The following is a 9,776-nucleotide window of genomic DNA, read 5'->3' as shown; positions in this document are numbered from 1 at the left end:
GTTACATATCTGATTCCAGTAAACATGTTTTGGCAGCCTACGTATTAACCTGTTGTTACTTTAAATCGTACCAAAGAGTCGGTGAAATAGTCTCTAATTCAGCTCGATAGGCTTGTCCGGACTGTATTTGCTATAAGGTATTAAAAGCATCATAAAGTCCCTAAAATAAAAATAATATCAAACCATCTTAAATCAGATATAGCTTAAAAATGCCCCCAGATCAAACTCTTAGAACATAGCAAAGGAACATAGTAATACAAAATAATACACATGCCAACAGTTAGACCAGGTTTTATCTGTCCCTATACTTAACGATACAGTCTTTAGAAGCGTGTTGTGAATGAAGATCATAAAATACTATTTTCAGGGATTGACGAAATATTTTGTAGGAGGTTTGGAGTTGAAACCTGAACGGTAACCGATATAAGATGTGGGAGGAATACAGGGTGATTCAGGAGACGTGAGCAGGACTAACACTGCGCATTTCGTAAATTATAAGCAACTGTTTCGTACCATTATTAGTGAAGTTAACGTTAATTTTCTAGTAGTGTTGAAAAAAAAAGTTACCGTAGAGTTTCGTAACTTTGCCTGCGCTACCTATTTTCGCCTAGTTTGACATAAGTTGCCATTAACAAAATATTTCTAATGTAAGCCTTATATAAAACTGCTAAATACAAAGTATTTTTTACGGGTGTCAATATTCTTCGAACAATCTGCGGCTAACTTCTCACAGTTGACCTTTAGTGAGGTTTTTTCATGATACCGACCACACGTTTTTTTTAACCAGTGTTTTAACTTCAGTTTTAAACGGTGATATGGATCCAGTAATGTTAAACTTTTTACATGATTATATCCTATAACTATTTCTTTTTCATATGAAACTGTTATCTAATGGCTAGCTTAAGTTTAGAAGTCACAATTGGATAAAACATTGGTGAGGGTACTTTGCGTCCATCTTGTTGCCAAATTTCGCCTACCCCTAGGGTTGACAAATTTTTTGTACCACATTTACATGTTTCCAAATTTAAATATTTTCTTATGTTTGGTTATTTTAGTTTACGCTATGTGCAAATGTTTATTTTTACTCTTACCGATGTTGAGTAGGTACCAAATAGGTATTTTTATGTCTCACTTTGTGTAAATAAGGTTGATTTGATGTCAATTACGATAGTTACAAAAATTTTGCAACAATTAAACAATTTTGTTAAAAATAATATTTTTTTTTACTTATAAACCATTACTCCCTTTATTTGGCATGTTGGTTAATTTTTGGCAGCCCTAGAGTCATTATAGAAAATGTATGAAAACAACTTCAGACTGTTACCAAACTTCGCCTACTACCCCGTTTTTTAAATATATGCCTAGTCTGGTGTAGTTAAGGTTCATAGTATATTAGCACATGCCAAGGAGATACGACTTAACATGTGTAAGTCACAGAAAAGTAAGTATAGCGGCAAGGCATGTCATAGGCGAAGATTGGGAAAAATACCCAAACATCGCCTATTGCCTTTGAGGCCATTTATTACCAACTTAACCAATTAAACTCAAAGTTTTAGTGGTGTATACTGATAGTTAGGAGTACTAAAAATCGTTTTTTCGCCTTAACGGATTAAAATGCTTACAAATTTGAGAGATTTTTTGGAAAAAGTGTCAAAACCCAGGCGAAGATACGAAACTCTACATTAATTTATTTACGACATGCATTGTCACCCTAAAATTAGAATACTAAACTACCGATATTCTGTGTCAAATTGAATGTAATCACTGTCATCACGGTCTGGTTACTTTTGAAAACTCGTATTTCACTCAAGTTTGACAGTTTATTTTCTTCGTAATCAAAATGCTGTCATTACGGTTAAAAAGGTTCTATGTTTCTTGTAGGGTAACCATGATTGTGGAGAATTAAATTTGCTCTCACAAAAATGTTAAAAATAGGAAAAAGTGAGGTTGTTTCACCTAAATATGACGGTGATCTATCAATTCTGTTACTGAGTGTGCAGGATTAGTCCTGCTCACGTCTCATGAATCACCCTGTATATCCCTTCGCCTGGTAAAGGGTTAGTGCAAGTAAGATGTATAGAACGTAAATTACGTAGACGTGGGCGAATATGTCAGTTTTGACACTGTCAGTGACTCATGGTATGGCTACTGGACACTTCAAAGAATAAATTCGTATAGTTTTGACTATTGGTAGAATTCGACGATTTTTGAGCTAATTTTCTTATACTAGGTAGGTATCAAAATAATTCGAGTGATACACAGAAATAACACCTTACACTGTAATTTTAATGTAGATACCATATAATCCATTTAGTCATATTTTATTTTGCTCATGTAAAAGTATTGACTTATTTTCTTCAGTACTGACAAGAATGTCCTCTTGTTTCCTGATTTTTGGACTTTTACCCCTGAAATAGTCTCCAATATCGTGTAAAGTTCGATTTTTAGTTTCTGGTAGCTCATAATACAGATATAAAAAACTAACAAGCATGAAACTTGCAAAGATAAGCAATACGCCTTGGATTCCTAAGCTTCTCTCCATTGTGGGTATAAAAGCCATTACCGTAGTCATATATCCAGTTGCTAAAATCCCATCAATGACAGAACCAATAGCTCTGTACTCAAGGGGAAAAATTTCTCCCATTAACATATATGAAATCGGCATAAAACCAGCATTGGCTACAAAATAATACGCTCCAAATACACTTAAGGTTAACCATGCTAATAATTTGCTTGCGTATAATGTCCTGATGTAACACAATAAAGAAGACGTTGCTAGCAAAACTAACCCCACAAACCCACTGCCGAATAGCACTGTCTTCTTTTGAAAATTTTCACAAGGAATAGACTTGTGAAAACAGCTAATAACCCAATGACATCACCCAAGACTGTGTAAAAATAACCTTTAGATTTGTCGCCGCTCAGCTCGGCACACAAATCCACAGAATAAGCAGGAATGAATTGTCTTCCGCCCACTGTTGGCACCAACACCGTAAAGAAAAGTACCCCTACAGGCTTCCACAAAACTCGCGATTTGGCCTTCGCCCACATATCATTTTGGATATTCTTCTCATCAAATCTCTGCCTTAATTTTTCTGATTCAATTAACTGCCTCAACTCTCTGTCTCCCTCGTCACTATATCCTCTAATAGAATAAAATGCAATAGTCGCTTCTTCATATCGTCTTCTTGATACCAACCACTCTGGCGTCTCTGGCCAAAAGAGTGTAATAAGTAACCCTAAAATGGGTGGTACCATGCCGACTAAAGCTAAATACTTCCAATCTAAAAAATACGCCATGAAATGGATCACCGAAATGCCTAAAACACAGCATACTGGTTTTATACATAGGAGCGTAGACCGCATTTTCGGAGAGGAAAACTCTCCTATACACACGCTTATGAAGTAAGGTGATCCCATGCATAAACCTTGAAAGAATCTACCTGTTAACAATAAGGTGATAGAGTTAAATCTACCGGCAAAGTGTGTTAGCACCCAGCCAAACAGGACTGGTATTAATATGCAGATATTGGCCAATTTTCTGCCACCATAATGCATAAGAGGTCCAAGTAATAGCGTAGGAATCACCCCTGATACTCCTGGGATGGCCGCTGAAAAAAATACGTTATTGTATTAGGTAGGACATTACAAATTTTAGAATACTGAGTAATGGAACTTTCAAGCCATATAACTTGTTAAATACGCTAACATTCCGTTAGTGCCAATTTTTACCACCATGTACTTTGCACGGTGCCAATTGTATTGGATTGACAAAATCGGACCTACATAAAACTGCATATTTAAAAAAAAATACTAACTATCCAAATTGGTTCAGACAAGACGGTATCTTTGTTGAGGTTCTGAGGTATCGAGTATGTATGTTACTTATTTTATACAATAAAATATGGTCGAATTGATAACCTCCTATTTTTTTAAAAGCTAGGAGTCCTAGGACCCAATAAGAATCCAAATTTAAACTGAGGTACCTAAGTTTAAATTAAGAAAAGTAATTACCAATCCATGACTCCGTCTTGAGATCGATCTTTATCTTGCTGCCAGGATCCTTCAGAGCCGGAAGGAGGGTTCCAGAGTAAGCCATAACCATACCCAACGAAATCATGTTTACGTGTACTCCTAATGTGTAAAACGCCTGAAAAGTATACAAACAGTAAGCATGTATAATGCATGTAAACTTGAGTGAGATCAAAATCAAATACGTAAACATTTCTAAATAAGTACCTACACACAATATTCATCTCTTTCATTCATCAATCATCACTAAATTTAAAATTTAGTCACCTCCGACTAAATTATAAATAACGTCGCTGAAATACAGTGCGAAAGAAGACCCCTTCAATATATTCGTAAATTATCTTCTTCTTCCTCGCGTTATCCCGGCATTTCGCCACGGCTCATGAGAGCCTGGGGTCCGCTCGACAACTAATCCCATGATTTGACGTAGGCACTAGTTTTTACGAAAGCGACTGCCATCTGACCTTCCAACCCAGAGGGTAAACTAGGCCTTATTGGGATTAGTCCGGTTTCCTCACGATGTTTTCCTTCACCGAAAAGCGACTGGTAAATATCAAATAATATTTCGTACATAAGTTCCGAAAAACTCATTGGTACCTACGAGCCGGGGTTTGAACCCGCGACCTCCAGATTGCAAGTCGCACGCTCTCACCGCTAGGCCACCAGCGCTTCGTAATATATTCGTAAATTATATAACATTAAAATTATTTAAAATAACATGCCCTCAAAACCTTTACCTCCAAATCCTCAACGCTTAAAATTTCCAAACCTGCAATCCCCAACTATTTAAAAATAAAATATACTTACCTGTTTCCATTCCGGCCGTACAACCATTTTGACTCGTGCCTTGAACTGAAATGTAGACGAGGCAACACAGACAATGTGTATGATAATTACATTAATTACCAATACAATTTTCCAGTTGGAAAAATTAAACGTCTGGTGTCTTTGTGCTCTTATGAAGCGTGACGAACGAGTGGAGTATCACATAATTTACAGAAATATAAAAATAACACAATATAACGTCATAATCTATACAATTAAATATGCTAATGTTGTATTACAATTATATCAATTTTATTTATTATTAATCGTTGTTTATATTAAGGTGCTACTTTATTAGATGCAGATATTTATACAGCTGATGGTACTCGGTTCCTGGAGTATATTTAAGTATGAAACATTATGGGTTATACAATGTTTTTTTGGAGAAAACTGAAAAACAAATTTGCTACGTAAAAACACCCTGTTAATGTGATTATTAAACGTGAACTCATTGAACAGATTCTAGGACCTCTTTTACCTAAAGCCTAACTGTCTGGCCACTTCACGTCCATAAATCAAATACTTGATTGTCAATGTCATGTTATTTGCCGTCTGATTGTGTCCTTTGCATAAAAAATATTTTGAAATGCCTTACCGCTACACAGACGATGATTATTTTAACATAGCGGCGAGGCCATCGAGAGGAACGGTGAAGCGCTTGCTGTTTCACTGGACATCTCGAAGGCCTTTGACAGGGTTTGGCACGCAAGTCTCCTTAGCAAGCTTCCTGCATACGGCATCCCTGCTGACTTTTGTAGCTGGCTATCTGATTTCTTGAGTGAACGGTCGATCAGAGTAGTTATTGATGGCTGCTCTTCAGACCTCATGGCCATTGACGCCGGTGTTCCTCAGGGGTCTGTTCTCTCCGCAACCCTTTTCCTGCTCCACATTAACGACATGCTGCAACCCAGCATTGTAGGTTATGCAGATGACAGTACGGTTGTTGAGAGATATTTGGCTAGTGCAGGGGACAGCAGGGAGGATATACGTTCACAGAGAGAGGCCATGGTTGAGCGAATGAACTTGACCCTTAGTCTCGTTTCCCAGTGGGGTGATGACAATCTGGTCACGTTCAATGCCTCCAAAACGCAGACGTGTCTATTTTCCGCAAAACGGAGTCCATTCGACCTGACTCCTTCTTTCCGGGGTGCATCTGTACCTATTGCCGACAGCCTGGAACTCCTCGGCATGGAGCTGAGTTCAGTCCTCAGCTTCGGCAGCTTCATTGAGTCTAAAGCACAAACTGCGGCCAGAAAGCTGGGCGTCCTAAATAAGGTGAAGCGATACTTCACACCTGGACAGCTTCTAACACTTTACAAAGCTCAAGTCCGGTCGTGTATGGAGTATTGCAGCCACCTGTGGGATGGCTCAGCTAAATACCAACTCGCCGCTTTGGACTCAGTGGAGCGCAGAGCCAGGAGGATGATTGGCGACAAGAAGCTAACGGCTAAGCTTCAGTCTTTGGCCCATCGGCGGAAAGTCGCCAGCCTGTCGGTATTCTACAGGTTGCACTTCGGGGAGTGTGCCCAAGAGCTACACGAGCTTATTCCACCGTCCCCATTCTACCATCGGACTTTTAGACGCACGGCCGGTTTCCATCCTTACTTGGTAGATATTCCACCAATTCGCACGAAGCGCTTTGCTTCTACTTTCCTTATGCGCACTGCCAAGGAATGGAATTCCTTGCCGGCGTCTATATTTCCGTGTTCTTATAACCCGGCAACCTTCAAATCAAGAGTGAACAGGCACCTTCTGGGCGAGCTCGCTCCATCGTAGGCCACGTCTACGCCTCGGCTAGTCTGTGGCCATGAGTAAGCCCATTCATAATAAAAAAAAAAAAACATGGTAACATGTTATCACGATGCAAACTACAATGGGGCTTTATCTACAACGATTCAATGTGAATGTGGATCCTCGCACTATCTATGGGAGCACTGCGAAGATTTCGTCGCGAAGGAGAATTCAGGCCAAGAGGTGACGCCGGTAGGCCTAGGAACCCACCCCGTCTAGAAGTTTTAATTTTGGATTTTTTTGATCGCCATCCCATGAGCAGTACAAGAGACGCAGCGAACGTGTTTGGTGTCAATGCCATTTACATATGGAGACTACTGAAACGTGAAGGAATGCACCCGTATCATTCCACACGTGTCCAAGAACAGCCTCAAGAAGAAGAGCAGCCTCAGGATTATGAACCACGTGTATTATTTTGCCAGTGGCTTAGGAGAAACTTCAGACGTAACATACTGTGGACCGACGAATGTACCTTTACAAGGGTGGGATTGATTAACCTGCACAATTCACACTTTTGGTCGGAAGTGAATCCCCACGTAGCTCGCCCTGATCACTTCCAAACTCGCTTCAGCGTCAATGTGTGGGCAGGGTTACTTGGAGACTGTTTGTTGGGTCCAGTGTTTCTTAATCGCCTAAATGGAAGGACGTACCTACAATTCTTACAAGAAGACCTACCGGAATTGCTAGAGGACGTACCAGTCGATCTTCGTAGAGGGATGTACTTTCAACAGGACGGTGCCCCCGCCCATTACGATCGTAATGTAAGAAGATATTTAACGGAACAATTTCAATTGCGATGGATAGGCCGCGGTGGGGCTCAAGCAGGTGCATTGAACTGGCCAGCCCGCTCACCAGATTTAACCCCGCTCGATTTCCATATTTGGGGACGAGCCAAAGATTTGGCGTAACATGGAGACGACGGTCACACAATCAGAACATCAGAAGAATTACGGGCTCGCATTACCAACGCTTTTGGAATCATGAAGAGAGAAAGAGAGATTTTGTTGCGTGTGAATATAAACATCCGAAAGCGAGCATTATTGTGTATTGAAAACCAGGGTCGCCATTTTCAACAATTTCTGTAAAAATATAATGTTATTAAAAGTTTTCTTTTGTTCATGCTTGCTTTTAAAATTATTTTCACTCACTTATCAAAGGCTAGTATTAGTTAACTACACTAATGGCTGGATTATTATTTTCTTGTCGATTTTTAACAGGCAGGTGCAATTCCCCAGTATGTCCTTAAATTTCTTCCACTGAGTTACTAAATTGCATGGGACTTTCGTAACTCAGTGGGAAATTCAGTACAATTTTTTTGGGATTATGTATCTATCCAGCGTAGAATAAGGAACTCTCCGTATCCACCAAATTTCATTCAAATCTGACGCAAAAAAATCGAGAACAAAATAAAAATCCCCTTTAGGGACAGAAAGTTGAATTCCTAAAATATTGAAATCCCAAAATGTTTACTTTTCCATCCTAATAACCATTTGCAGTTTTCCCGCCGAACCATAATGACATTTAATACAAACAATTGTTGACATGAGTGACATGACAGATAGTGTTAAACGTCTTGTCAGTTAAATGCACATGGTGATTATTTTTAGGCGAAATTATTAATTAATTTTTTGTTCGGTAAATTAAAAATTCTTAATTTCTATTTAAAGTTAATTGTTTTAAAGTAAAGTATCATCTGTTAAAATATCTGCAACTAATAAAGTAGCACCTTATTATATCATGTCATCTCACTACATATTTGTTTTAGTTGCACGAGGGTTAAACACACTTTTCTCCCGAGCGAATGTTAGAATATTTCACCATGTGAGAAAAATATTAACTGTAAAACATTAGGTACAAATATAATCCACACGACCGTTATTAAATATTTATCATTCATAACTAGCGCCCTGCCCCAGCTTCGCACGGGTTATACAAAACCCTAGCAAACTATACACCTCAATAATCACTACATCGGTGAAAACCGCATAAAAATCCGTTCAGTAGGTTTTGTGTTTATCGCGAACATACATACACATACAAACTTTTTACAAAAAAAAGAAAACCGACTTCAAAAAGGATGAAATAAAATATTATCCTTTTTAAGTCTATGCGTTACCAACTGATATGTTTGAAGTCGGTGCCAAGCCAAGTAGTAACAATACCCGTCAAAAATATTCAGCTTTATGACTATAAATCCTATTAGAACTGTACTATTATAAATGTGTAAGTAATTCTGTCTGCCTCTTTGTCCCCTTTTCATGGCTAAACAACTGAACCGCTTTAGATGAAATTTGGCAAGAACGTAAATTCCCAGGACGTAAGAACGTAAAAATCAGTTGGTAACGCATAGACTTAAAAAGGATAATATTTTATTTCATCCTTTTTGAAGTCGGTTTTCTTTTTTTTGTAAAAAGTTTTTATTTTTCCATTTTTAGTTTTAATGCATTGTTAAGAGCGCGACGCATGAATGAAAAACAACAGGGATTCAATCAGGAATTTTTTCGAGTCCGTCTGGGAAATTATAATTCCTGTCACTACACTAAATCCATCCTCCGCCCCGCCACTGACCCAATCCCTCAACCCCCCGATCACTCTACCTCACAGCGCATCAACCCCTGATCCATGAACCCCTCGACCCTGAACCAGCAGCCCTTCAACCGCCATTCCCCGACCCCTTAACTCCTAACCCTAACCCCCGATCAGTAGTCTTACCAGCTTACCAAGAGTTTGACATTGATTTATTCGCTAGCGTGTGTGTAACTTATTTTCTTTGCATCTCGCTCGTACTAGCATATTAGTGCGAGCGAGATGCATAAAAAGTAAGTTACGAAGACGTTAGCGTCGCTAACTTAGCGAATATGTCAATGTCAAACTCGTGGTAAGGTTACACTTGCATTACATCAAATTGGCGGTTTTCGGAAGCAAATGCTCAAGTTACTTTAGAAAACACCGAAATCACTATACACGTGCCTTTAAAAACTGAGGAGTTCCCTCAATTCTTCATGGATTCCATCATCAGACCAGAACCAAAAATAATACGGAGATACCTTGGAGGTAACTCCTTCCAAACAAAAAAAGAATTACTCAAATCGGATCACAGGTGCCGGAGTAATCGCTTAACATACTAC

General features: G+C 38.9%; 1 pseudogene; it reads right to left on the bottom strand.

Moving 5' to 3' along the window:
- Positions 1-2,314: 2,314 nt before the first annotated feature.
- LOC134680441 (facilitated trehalose transporter Tret1-like) lies at positions 2,315-3,263 on the bottom strand (annotated as a pseudogene).
- Between the last annotated feature and the right edge of the window lie 6,513 nt (positions 3,264-9,776).

This window comes from Cydia fagiglandana, chromosome 3, assembly GCF_963556715.1.
Source record: "Cydia fagiglandana chromosome 3, ilCydFagi1.1, whole genome shotgun sequence".
Lineage (NCBI taxonomy): Eukaryota > Metazoa > Arthropoda > Insecta > Lepidoptera > Tortricidae > Cydia > Cydia fagiglandana.
Note: the sequence above shows the minus strand (reverse complement) of the source record. Positions and strands in the feature narration are given on the sequence as shown.